This window comes from Scylla paramamosain, unplaced genomic scaffold (assembly GCF_035594125.1).
Source record: "Scylla paramamosain isolate STU-SP2022 unplaced genomic scaffold, ASM3559412v1 Contig3, whole genome shotgun sequence".
In the NCBI taxonomy this organism is placed as follows: Eukaryota; Metazoa; Arthropoda; class Malacostraca; order Decapoda; family Portunidae; genus Scylla; species Scylla paramamosain.
The window spans coordinates 2,547,501-2,560,000 of NW_026973668.1; the positions used below are offsets into that span (position 1 = coordinate 2,547,501).

Consider the following 12,500-nt stretch of genomic DNA (forward strand, 5'->3'; position numbering starts at 1 on the left):
GAAGAAAGTAAATAATTGTTAAAAGTTTGTATTCTATCCCCACTTCCTCCTTCTCTTCTTATTCCTTTCTTCCTTCCTCCTCCTCCTCCTCCTCCTCCTCCTCCTCCTCCTCCTCCTCTCCTTTACTTTTCCTTCCTTCTTCACACAATGAGATGACTCACGCCGCCCTCACACACGCACACTTCCGTCACTTTTCTGAGCATGTACGGTGTGTGGAGCGCCCCGCCACACGCAAGCCGCTCGTCTGCTGCTTTTGTCTCTACAGTAAACAAACATGGCTGATCCAACGTGAAGACAAATATTCGCCGCTCTCACTTTTGTAAATTGTGGATAAGCCAGAGGAGTTGACACGGCGTCCAGCGTGCGGGAGTGGAGATTGAGACGCCCTCCACCAGTGTACAGGTGCAGTGCGTCACGCCACCCACTGCTTGCTGTTGTATAAGCACTTGAGCAGCAGTGAGTCGGCGCCAGGCTCGAGCAGATGGTGACTCGTGACGCCGCTCCAAAACAGCTGGGGTCGTTCTGAAATCCTTCCCGGTTGTCTCCCTCACGTGCACTGCATTCCAAAGGCTCTAGCTGAAGTGACACGTGTTTTTAAAGGATGTTTTTTTATGGTTTAGTGACGGGTGAACGATATTTTTGCGTTATTAACAGACAAAACAATTGGAAATCTTGCTAATTGTCTCTGTGGTGTGGAAAAATAACGCGATGTGAGCGATGCGCCCCTGAGTGGTGGAGCCGCGGCCTGGCGTGGACCAAACAAGACACACATTCACCAGGGATGGCAGGAGAGACGCCAGCTGTGTCTGCCGCCCCGCGCACAGTGACCAGCGCCGTCAGTCACTCCGCCAGGTAGCCACGATGGTGTTGCCTGGACCCACACACCAGCGCCGAGCAGAGGGCGCGGCGTGGCCAAGGCTTGTCATGACCTCTCTGATACCCCACCGCCACGCCTAACATGACCTATCCTAACCTAACCTAACCTAACCTATCCTAACCGAACCTAACCTAACCTAACCTAACCTAACCCAACCTGACCTAACCTAACCCAACCTAACCTAACCTAACCTAACCTGACCTAACCTAACCCAACCCAACCTAACCTAACCTAACCTAACCTAACCTAACCCAACCCAACCCAACCCAGCCTAACCTAACCTAACCTAACCTAACTTAACCCAGCCTAACCTAACCTAACCTAACCCAGCCTAACCTAACCGAACCGAACTGAACCTAACCTAACCTAACCTAACCTAACCTAACCTAACCTAACCTAACCTAACCTAACCTGACCTAACCTAACCGAACCTAACCTAACCTAACCTAACCTAACCTAACCCAGCCTAACCTAACCTAACCTAACCTAACCTAACCTGACCTATCCTAACCTAACCGAACCTAACCTAACCTAACCTAACCTAACCGAACCTAACCTAACCTAACCCAGCCTAACCAAACCTAACACACACACACACACACACACACACACACACACACACACATACTAGTCAAGGCTCGCTTACACGCCACGGCCTTCGCAGCCACGCCCTTCCGCCCGATCCCTCACATCTCCCAGGGGCGTGGGTGTAAGTGTGAAGACCTCTCCCACTCTCCCAGGGCCGCGTCGCAATCCAGTGAGTGTCAAGAGGAGAGATATTGTATAAGGTAAGAGTTTGGTGTGTTTTGGGGTGTTTTGAGTGTGTTTTGGGGTGTTTTGAGTGTGTTTTTGGGGTGTTTTGTGGTGTTTTGGGGTGTTTTGTGGGTGTTTTGGTGTGTTTTGGTGAGTTTTGGTGTGTTTTGGGGTGTTTTGAATGTGTTTTAGTGTGTTTTGGGGTGTTTTGTGGGTGTTTTGGGGTGTTTTGGGGTGTTATGAGTGTGTTTTGGTGTGTTTTGAATGTGTTTTGGTGTGTTTTGTGGGTGTTTTGGGGTGTTTTGGGGTGTTTTAAATGTGTTTTGGTGTGTTTTGGGGTGTTTTGTGGGTGTTTTGGGGTGTTTTGAGTGTGTTTTGGTGTGTTTTGGGGTGTTTTGGTGAGTTTTGGTGTGTTTTGGGGTGTTTTGTGGGTGTTTTGGGGTGTTTTGAGTGTGTTTGAGTATGTTTTAGTGTGTTTTGGTGTGTTTTGAGTGTGTTATGAGTGTGTTTTGGGGTGTTTTGAGTGTGTTTTGGTGTGTTTTGGGGTGTTATGAGTGTGTTTTGGGGTGTTTTGAGTATGTTTTGGTGTGTTTTGGTGTGTTTTGGGGTGTTATGAGTGTGTTTTGGTGTGTTTTGGGGTGTTATGAGTGTGTTTTGGGATGTTTTGAGTGTGTTTTGGGGTGTTTTGAGTGTGTTTTGGGGTGTTTTGGGGTGTTATGAGTGTGTTTTGGGGTGTTTTGGGGTGTTATGAGTGTGTTTTGGGGTGTTATGAGTGTGTTTTGGTGTGTTTTGGGGTGTTTTGGGGTGTTATGAGTGTGTTTTGGTGTGTTTTGGGGTGTTTTGAGTGTGTTTTGAGGTGTTATGAGTGTGTTTTGGTGTGTTTTGGGGTGTTTTGGGGTGTTTTGAGTGTGTTTTGGTGTTTTGGGGTGTTATGAGTGTTTTGGGATGTTTTGGGGTGTTTTGGGGTGTTTTGAGTGTGTTTTGGTGTGTTTTGAGGTGTTATGAGTGTGTTTTGGTGTGTTTTGGGGTGTTTTGAGTGTGTTTTGGGATGTTTTGGAGTGTTTTGAGTGTGTTTTGGTGTGTTTTTCAAGGGTGTTTTTACTTATTTACGATAACTTTTATTTATTTCAAGTATTACTTTCAATTATAAAGTATTAGAAATAAAATGATGTCACATTCTTTACAAAAACACTTTAATAATAATAAAAATAATAATAATAATAATAATAACAATAATAATAATAATAGTAATAATAATGATAGCAATAATAATGACAATGAAAGTTATTTGAAATCTACAGAAAATAAAGTAAATTCTCTCTCTCTCTCTCTCTCTCTCTCTCTCTCTCTCTCTCTCTCTCTCTCTCTCTCTCTCTCTCTCTCTCTCTCTCTCTCTCTCTCTCTCTCTCAGTGCTGGTGCAGGATTGTATTGAGAAACTGTATGGCGGGTTGTCCACACCCATACACCAGCTGACGCTCAGACACTCGGATGAGATACTTGGTGTGGTAGTGGTACCTGTGGAGAGAGAGAGAGAGAGAGAGAGAGAGAGAGAGAGAGAGAGAGAGAGAGAGAGAGAGAGAGAGAGAGAGATGTATTATTTATATACGAGGAAGGCTTGGTGTAGTAACTTTTCAGGGCTTCACGTGGCAGTCCTTGTATATATCATGGCAGTAGTAGTAGTAGTAGTAGTAGTAGTAGTAGTAGTAGTAGTAGTTATTTTCCTTAATTGACCCTGAGGATTTTGTTTAAGCCTCCCTTGTTGTGTCCCCAGTACCACTTGAAGACCTCCACCAGCCCCCTCTTAGTCAGCCTTGTTGTGTCCCCTGTACCACTTGAAGACCTCCACCAGCCCCCTCTTAGTCACCCTTGTTGTGTCCCCTGTACCACTTGAAGACCTCCACCAGCCCCCTCTTAGTCACCCTTGTTGTGTCCCCTGTACCACTTGAAGACCTCCACCAGCCCCCTCTTAGTCACCCTTGTTGTGTCCCCTGTACCACTTGAAGACCCCCACCAGCCCCCTCTTAGTCACCCTTGCTGTGTCCCCTGTACCACTTGAAGACCTCCACCAGCCCCCTCTTAGTCACCCTTGTTGTCTCCCGTGTACCACTTGAAGACACACTACTACTACTACTACTACTACTACTACTACTACTACTACTACTACTACTACTACTACTACTACTACTACTACTGCTACTAACTTACCTCAGAGCTCTAGCGAAGTTATTATAGGTGAGAGTTCGCTTGTTTGACCTTTGACCCCAGAGAGAGGCGATGACCTGGGGCTGGACGAGGCGAAATGTGTATCGTGACCTGTCCTCCCATCTGTAATTAGTTTAGAATAGGTTAGGATAGTATTTAAAGAAAATAGATAAGTGTACGTTGAAAAGCTTTCGTTCTCTGTAGCAGAAAGCAAAGAAAACGGTATTAATTTTATGGGTGACTTCTATTTTTACATTAAAATATTTAGGATTATTTTTTAAATTTGGGTGTTACTACTACTACTACTACTACTACCTTATGACATCTGGGTTGGTTCTCGGGTCTGCTAACAACCGCATCAAAAACTCCCATGACTTAGGCCCTCGATCTGGGAGAGAGAGAGAGAGAGAGAGAGAGAGAGAGAGAGAGAGAGAGAGAGAGAGAGAGAGAGAGAGAGAGAGAGAGTTAGTTTATGCGGTTATTGAGCTAAATTAGACACACACACACACACACACACACACACACACACACACACACACACACACACACACACACACACACACACACACACACACACACACACACACACACGTAGAAATAAAAATAAAAATGAAAAATAAACAAAACGAGGCATACTCTCTCTCTCTCTCTCTCTCTCTCTCTCTCTCTCTCTCTCTCTCTCTCTCTCTCTCTCTCTCTCTCTCTCTCACACACGTAGAAATAAAAATTTATGCGGTTATTGAGCTAAATTAGACACACACACACACACACACACACACACACACACACACACACACACACACACACACACACACACACACACACACACACACACACGTAGAAATAAAAATAAAAATGAAAAATAAACAAAACGAGGCATACTCTCTCTCTCTCTCTCTCTCTCTCTCTCTCTCTCTCTCTCTCTCTCTCTCTCTCTCTCTCTCTCTCTCTCTCTCTCTCTCTCTCTCACCTCTTTTTCTTCTCGATGAAATCTTGCCTAGGTAAGGTGCTGGGGGGGGGAGAGTTTGGGGGGGTTGTGAGGGGTTCGGCCCGCGGGGATCTGGGGAGAGAGAGAGAGAGAGAGAGAGAGAGAGAGAGAGAGAGAGAGAGAGAGAGAGAGAGTGAGAGTGAGAGAGAGAGGTTAATGACTTGTATATTATTATTATTATTGTTGTTGTTGTTGGTGTTGTTGTTGTTGCTTTTTTTTGTTACTATTATTTTGTTGTTGTTGTTGTTGTTGTTGTTGTTGTTGTTGTTGTTGTTGTTGTTGTTGTTGCAGTTATTGTTGAGTTTGTTCTTGTTGATATGATTATTTTTATTATTATTATTATTATTATTATTATTATTATTATTATTATTATTGTTATTATTATTATTGTTATTATTATTATTATTATTATTATTATTATTATTATTATTATTATTATTATTATTATTATTATCATTACACACACACACACACACACACACACACACACACACACACACACACACACACACACACACACATACACAAATACTGAGAGAGAGAGAGAGAGAGAGAGAGAGAGAGAGAGAGAGAGAGAGAGAGAGAGAGAGAGAGAGAGAGAGAGAGAGAGAGAGAGAGAGAGACTGACCTCTGTTTATCCTGAGATCCATCGCTTGCTCTTCTTCCTCCTCTTGTCTTTCCTCTTCTTCCTTCTCCTCCTCTTCTTCCTCTCCCATATCAATTACTAGAGGCCGGTCATCCTCCTCTTCTTCCTCCTCATTCCTCATCCATTCTCTCTCTCTAGGAGGAGGAGGAGGAGGAGGAGGAGCGGGAGGAGGGTAAATGGAATAAACAGAATAATCAGAATACTGTGATGACATTTGAAAATTTTCCGGAGTTTTTTTCAGAAATTCTGGAGATTTGGTCCGTATATCTGGCTTTCCTGTCCTAAATTCTGGAGACACGTCCAGAATTTCCCGCGTTTTTGTCAGAAAATCTGGAGATCTCAGAATTTCGGAATCCTTCTTCAGAATTTCGGGTGACTTGACTAGAAATTCTGGTGACCTTTTCTGAATTTCCGGAGATTTGACCAGAAATTCGGGTTTTTTCTTGCTGAGGTCTTGAGGATGTGATGCGACGCGGCGGCCATATTGAAACACCTCCCCCTCCTCCACTACCCCCCTGTGGTCGAAGTAGAGGAAGGGGGGGGCCGGGAAGGGGCAGGGGGGTGGGGCATTGACCTATACTTGACCTGCGCGTGAGGGAAGTCTGACCTGTGACCTGGCATGATCTGAGAGAGAGAGAGAGAGAGAGAGAGAGAGAGAGAGAGAGAGAGAGAGAGAGAGAGAGAGAGTTAAATCACATTATTTTCATTACTACTACTTGAAAAGAGTTTAAGTCACAGGTAGGAGGAAATACAGAAGCAGGCAGGGAGTTCCAGAGTTTACCACAGAAAGGGATGAATGACTGAGAATACTGGTTAACTCTTGCATTGGGGAGGTGGACAGAATAGTGGTGAAAGACTGAGAATACTGGTTAACTCTTGCATTAGGGAGGTGGACAGAATAGTGGTGAGAGAAAGAAGAAAGTGTTGTGCAGCGAGGCCGCGGGAGGAGAGGAGGCATGCAGTTAGCAAGATCAGAAGAGCAGTTAGCATGAAAATAGCGGTAGAAGACAGCTAGAGATGCAACACTGCGGCGATGAGAGAGAGGCTGAAGACAGTCAGTTAGAGGAGAGGAGTTGATGAGACGAAAAGCTTTTGATTCCACCCTGTCTAGAAGAGCAGTATGAGTGGAACCCCCCCAGACATGTGAAGCATATTCCATACATGGACGGATAAGGCCCCTGTACAGAGTTAGCAGCTGGGGGGAGGTAAAAAAAAAAAAAAAAAAAAAAACTGGCGGAAACGTCTCAGAACACCTAACACCATAGAAGCTGTTTTAGCTAGAGATGAGATGTGAAGTTTGCAGTTTAGATTATAAGTAAAGGACAGACTGATGATATTCAGTGTAGAAGAGGGGGACAGTTACTACTACTACTACTACTACTACTACTACTACTACTACTACTACTACTACTACTACTACTACTACAACAAAACGAGCTGCTTAATGAATAGTAATACATAAATCGTTCACAGCAGTCCATTGACCCCGACCTCGCCAGTGAGTGTGGTTATCCGTGCCGTTACCTCACATTACACAATACTTGTCAATAGTGTTGTCTTAAATATTTACTGATTAATATACCATGGTTAAATACTGTCTGCTGGTTAACCTCCACCACCACCACCACCATCACCACCACCACCACCACCACCACCACTACTACTACTACTATCACCACCAGCACCACTACTACTACTACCACAACAACAACAATAACAACAACTACTACTAATACTAATACTACTACCACCACCACCACCACCACCACCACCACCACGTTTGTTTTCCTTCTTTTTTGTTTGTTTTTTTCTGTTTTCACTCTCACTTTTCTGTTTCCACTCTCACTTCTCTCTCTCTCTCTCTCTCTCTCTCTCTCTCTCTCTCTCTCTCTCTCTCTCTCTCTCTCTCTCTCTCTCTCTCTCTCTCTCTCTCACTTTAATTTCTTACTTTTCTTTCACCACTTTCACATGTCTAAATCAGTCTTGTTCACTTTTTTTTAGAGAGAGAGAGAGAGAGAGAGAGAGAGAGAGAGAGAGAGAGAGAGAGAGAGAGAGAGAGAGACACACACACTTACTTCTTTCTCACAAGAACGAAAGAGAGAGACTGTTCTCCTCTCTCTCTCTCTCTCTCTCTCTCTCTCTCTCTCTCTCTCTCTCTCTCTCTCTCTCTACCGGATCTTTCCTAAAATGCCTGACGTGTCATCGCTTCCGGCGTCTTATTTTCTCTATTTTTTAATTTGATTTGTATTTTCTCTCTCTCTCTCTCTCTCTCTCTCTCTCTCTCTCTCTCTCTCTCTCTCTCTCTCTCTCTCTCTCTCTCTCTCTCTCTCTCTCTCTGTGCGTGTGTGCCACTTTAGCAACAAGAGAGAGAGAGAGAGAGAGAGAGAGAGAGAGAGAGAGAATGCAACTCAAGTATTTTCCTACTGCAGTGTTGCCAAATATTCTCTCTCTCTCTCTCTCTCTCTCTCTCTCTCTCTCTCTCTCTCTCTCTCTCTCTCTCTCTCTCTCTCTCTCTCTCTCTGTGCGTGTGTGCCACTTTAGCAACAAGAGAGAGAGAGAGAGAGAGAGAGAGAGAGAGAGAATGCAACTCAAGTATTTTCCTACTGCAGTGTTGCCAAATATTCTCTCTCTCTCTCTCTCTCTCTCTCTCTCTCTCTCTCTCTCTCTCTCTCTCTCTCTCTCTCTCTCTCTCTCTCTCTCTCTCTCTCTCTCTCTCTCTCTCTCTCTCTCTCTCTCTCTCTCTCTCTCTCTCTCTCTACTACTACTACTACTACTACTACTACTACTACTACTACTACTACTACTACTACTACTACTACTACTACTACTACTACTACTGCTGCTGCTGCTGCTGCTGCTGCTGCTGCTGCTGCTGCTGCTGCTGCTGCTGCTATTGCTACTACCACCAGCACCATTTATCACACTACTATTACAGGAACAACAACAAGCGGCACCACTGTTTAAGCTGAAACTATCGTACTTGAGTGAAGACTATCGAAAAAATGCTAAGAAATGTACACACACACACACGCACACACACACACACACACACACACACACACACAGACAGACAGACAGACAGACAGACAGACAGACAGACACACACACACACACACACACACACACACACACATATAATAGTTGTATTAGTAGTAGTAATGATAAGAATAATGAAGATAATGGTAACAATTTATATTAGTAATAGAGATATCTTGCAATTTTCATCTTTATTGCATATCAAGGTCACTCTCTCTCGGTTACAGTTGCATGGTCATGTTATTCAGTGTTTTTTTTTAAGTTAAAATTTGAAAGTACACGTTTCATTCCTCAGTTTAATTCTGATTAGGATAAATAGTTTAGGCATTTATCATTAATTTCACCGTCTTGTTTTTTCCTTGACATTGGCGGCAAAGGAGATGAAAAGGGATAAATATATTTGTTGACGCTGGAAGAATGCATGAGTAGGTTGAGAAGGTCGCCGTTTTCTTTAATATCTTGTCAAAAAAAACGAAAATTTTTATCACTAACTTATGTATTTTCATGGGGCTATATTTTATACTGGTATTTTTAATTATTTACTTATTTTTATTTATTTTTGTTTATTTTCCTCTTCTTCTTCTTCTTCTTCTTCTTCTTCTTCTTCTTCTTCTTCTTCTTCTTCTTCTTCTTCTTCTTCTTCTTCTTCTTATTATTATTATTATTATTATCATTTGTGTGTGTGTGTGTGTGTGTGTGTGTGTGTGTGTGTGTGTGTGTGTGTGTGTGTGTGTGTGTGTGTGTGTATGTTTCAAAATGCGCTTTTCTTTTTTTTTTTTTTTTTTTTTGTGCTCCTTCTCCTTCCACGATGCGGTGTCACTATACATCACAAACGGAGTCGGCAGGAGCAGCCAGTGATAAGCAATGCACGCGCCCCATCTGTCGGCGAGCCTATCAAATTGTTGTGAATGCACGCAGGCTGAAAAATAACTCATGATTTACAAGAGAAAAAAAAATCTAAATGAATACTGTACATTAATATTCACTTCACAAAATTATCTCTTTCTACCACTCACTTAAACACTAAATAACAGCATTTTCTCCACACGTGCTTTCCAGAAAAATAAAAAAGTCGTAATTTTAAAATATGAATAAAATAAAAACAAACAAAAACACCAGGGCCAGATCAAATTTCCCCATGAACAAAATCAACTCTTTCTACCACTCACTTAAACACTAAATAACTGCATTTTCTCCACACGTGCTTTCCAGAAAATAAAAAAGTCGTAATTTTAAAATGTGAATAAAATAAAAATAAACAAAAACACCAGGGCCAGATCAAATTTCCCCATGAACAAAATCAACTCTTTCTACCACGCACTTAAACACTAAATAACAGCATTTTCTCCACGTGTACTTTCCAGAAAAATAAAGAAGCCGTAATTTTAAATGTGAATAAGATAAAAATAAACAAAAACACCAGGGCCAGATCAAACTTCCCCATAATCACTGAGGGAGGCTAAAAAAACAGGGTTGCCAAGTTTACCACGGTTCACCAACACACCAGCAGGCACCCCACAAGGCCCTGACGCATGAGAACTAGTTAATATTCCTCCTATCTTGAAAAATTGGCCACAGTCATCGTCCTATAAGGTTCACATCAGTAGGTTGGAAAGCTTGTGGAATTGGTGATGAGAGGTAAAAACAGAACGGTTCCTGCAATATGGTGGTGCAGGGGACACTCACACGGTTTTTGTAATGTACGATGTCTCACCAATCTGCTTAATTTCTACCATGATGTCAGTAATATGTACGATAATAGCAGGAAATTACATGTTTAGTATTAATTATGTTATTTACTATATGTTTATTAGTTTATTTTGATTTCCAGAAAGCTTTTGGATTAATTTCCTCATAAATCACCGTGGCCTCTGCACAACACTTTCTTCTTTCTCTCGCCACTGTTCTGTCCACCTCCCTAATGCAAGAGTTAACCAGTATTCTCAGTCTTTCACCACTATTCTGTCCACCTCCCTAATGAAAGAGTTAACCAGTATTCTCAGTCTTTCACCACTGTTCTGTCCACCTCCCCAATGCAAGAGTTAACCAGTATTCTCAGTCTTTCACCACTGTTCTGTCCACCTCCCCAATGCAAGAGTTAACCAGTATTCTCAGTCTTTCACCACTGTTCTGTCCACCTCCCCAATGCAAGAGTTAACCAGTATTCTCAGTCTTTCACCACTGTTCTGTCCACCTCCCCAATGCAAGAGTTAACCAGTATTCTCAGTCTTTCACCACTATTCTGTCCACCTCCCCAATGCAAGAGTTAACCAGTATTCTCAGTCTTTCACCGCTATTCTGTCCACCTCCCTAATGAAAGAGTTAACCAGTATTCTCAATCATTCATCCCTTCCTCTGGAACTCCCTGCCTGCTTCTGTATTTCCACCTTCCTGTGACTTTAACTCATTCGAGAGGGAGGCTTCAACACACTTATCCTTCAATTTTTGACAACCGCTTTGGACCTGTTCGGGGACCGGCATCTCAGTGGCCTTTTATTTATTTATTTTTATTTTTTCCCCTTGTCCGGTGTCCCTCTTACATAAGAAAAAGAAAGAAACAAACAAAGCGCTTCCTGCATGAAGAAAAAGCTCATGGCCACCAGGTGACCTCGCCGCGTGAGTGAAGGACTGGTTGACACACCGCAAACAGCTACCAGTAATTCACGGCAAATCTTTAAACTGGATCAGTGTAAGTAGTGGCGTTCCTCAGGGATCAGTCTTAGGGCCGATCCTCTTCATGGTACATATCAGTGGCATTGACGGCGGGCTCATAAACAGACTGTCAAAATTCGCAGATGGCACTAAGACTGCTAACAAGGCTGACTCTCCAACACAACCTCAGATTTTGTAGAAAGACACAGACACTCGTCAATGTGTGAAGAGTGGCCTGTGAACACCAATAGTGACAAGTGCCACGTAACACACATCGGAATTAGCAACCTGCAGGACACCCATAAGGCGGGCAACACCTGCACCAAGAGTGTGGATGCTGAAAAAGATGTGCAAGTTTTAGTGTCAACAAATCTTACACCGAAATGATTCAAATTGCCATACATTGATACGCTTCAGAGGAAGACCTTTCACTTACCAATCTGAGAAAATAATCGTGACATCGCGCAGCACACTCTTGCCTCCTCAGCGTGAACACAACGACCAGGTGTGGTGAGTCAGTTACAAAAGTGTTATTGAGAGACCAGATCAAGCACAAGGCGGCGTGGCACAAATGGCGGCAAGGCGTGGCGACAAACCCTGCGATGAACGCCTCCACCAGGTCAAGCTGCCCTCCCTGTCCACGCGCAGACTAAGAGGGGTGGTGATAATGCTTTACACAGTTGTTAAGGGCTTCACACCTATGAGAGGTGCTCTCCTGGTGACACACTCAGCCAGTCTGGTGCCGCAGCAAACAATGGCTTCAAACTGAAAGGTCGGCGCAACAGGCGAAGCCCACCATTGCTGCTCGAGTGGTGACATAAACAGTGCAATTGTGCCCCGCGAGGCGCCGCCACGCCAGGAGGTGTGCCTGACTCAAAACGCGCCTTGGCAAGTGTGTGGAAGGTGGCGCCAGCTGTCTTTGTTGTGCACGCGTGAATGACGGGCACCTTCACTCCGCGCCCGTGTCCTCTGCCGGCCAATACTGCGCTGCGTCGTGGATGAGGCAACACAAACCCAGCGAGTCACACCAAGGAGACCCTGGCGGTGGCCTGCCCCTCGGCGACCTGCTGCCAGCCCCGTCACAGTGACGGCAGAAGGAATGGAGGCCCTGCGCAGACACCCTCCCACCACTGCAGTCATCTGCTTCATGTACCTCAGTCAGTAACACTGAAGGAAGAGGAGGCGCCTCGGCAGCGGCACAGCTGTCAGGGGTGTGTGCAGGCTGTGTGCACCACGCCTCCACTCCACCGATCTCTGGCCCTCCTCGCCGACTCCATCTTGTTGTTGAGGCCGCCTGGCACCGCTTCCCTTAGGCAGGAGGGATGGGGGGGCTGGGGGCTGGGGG

At 44.2% G+C, this 12,500-nt stretch overlaps 1 long non-coding RNA gene across 6 annotated transcripts; it reads right to left on the reverse strand.

Moving 5' to 3' along the window:
• Positions 1-2,806: 2,806 nt before the first annotated feature.
• On the reverse strand, positions 2,807-12,169 carry LOC135096387 (uncharacterized). 6 transcript variants are annotated; one of them, XR_010264729.1, is made up of 6 exons: positions 11,592-12,169; positions 5,450-6,091; positions 4,804-4,893; positions 4,149-4,221; positions 3,837-3,956; positions 2,807-3,146 (listed from the first exon to the last, which is right to left on the reverse strand). It is a non-coding gene; the product is annotated as an uncharacterized LOC135096387 (long non-coding RNA). The 6 variants fall into 6 exon arrangements; XR_010264733.1 differs by having other exon boundaries at positions 5,450-5,601; positions 11,592-12,163; XR_010264730.1 differs by lacking the exon at positions 11,592-12,169 and adding an exon at positions 7,543-7,595.
• Positions 12,170-12,500: the final 331 nt, after the last annotated feature.